The following is a 393-nucleotide window of genomic DNA, read 5'->3' as shown; positions in this document are numbered from 1 at the left end:
CTCTGGAAAACAGTATGGAGGTTCCTCAAACAGTTGAAATTAGAGCTACCGTTCGATCCAGCAATTGCACTACTGGGTATTTACCCCAAAGATACAAATGTAGGGACCCGAAGGGGTACGTGCACCCCAATGTTTATAGCAGCAATGTCCACAATAGCCAAACTGTGGAAAGAGCCAAGATGTCCATCGACAGATGAATGGATAAAGAAGATGTGGTATATATACACAATGGAATATTATGCAGCCATCAAAAGGAATGAGATCTTGCCATTTGCAACGACGTGGATGGAACTGGAGGGTGTTATGCTTAGTGAAATAAGTCAATCAGAGAAAGACATGTATCATATGACCTCACTGATATGAGGAATTCTTAATCTCAGGAACAAACTGAGG

This window comes from Callorhinus ursinus, unplaced genomic scaffold (assembly GCF_003265705.2).
Source record: "Callorhinus ursinus isolate GAN/ISIS: 27379988/994484 unplaced genomic scaffold, GSC_fseal_2.0 scaffold50, whole genome shotgun sequence".
Lineage (NCBI taxonomy): Eukaryota > Metazoa > Chordata > Mammalia > Carnivora > Otariidae > Callorhinus > Callorhinus ursinus.
This window is presented reverse-complemented; position numbering follows the sequence as displayed.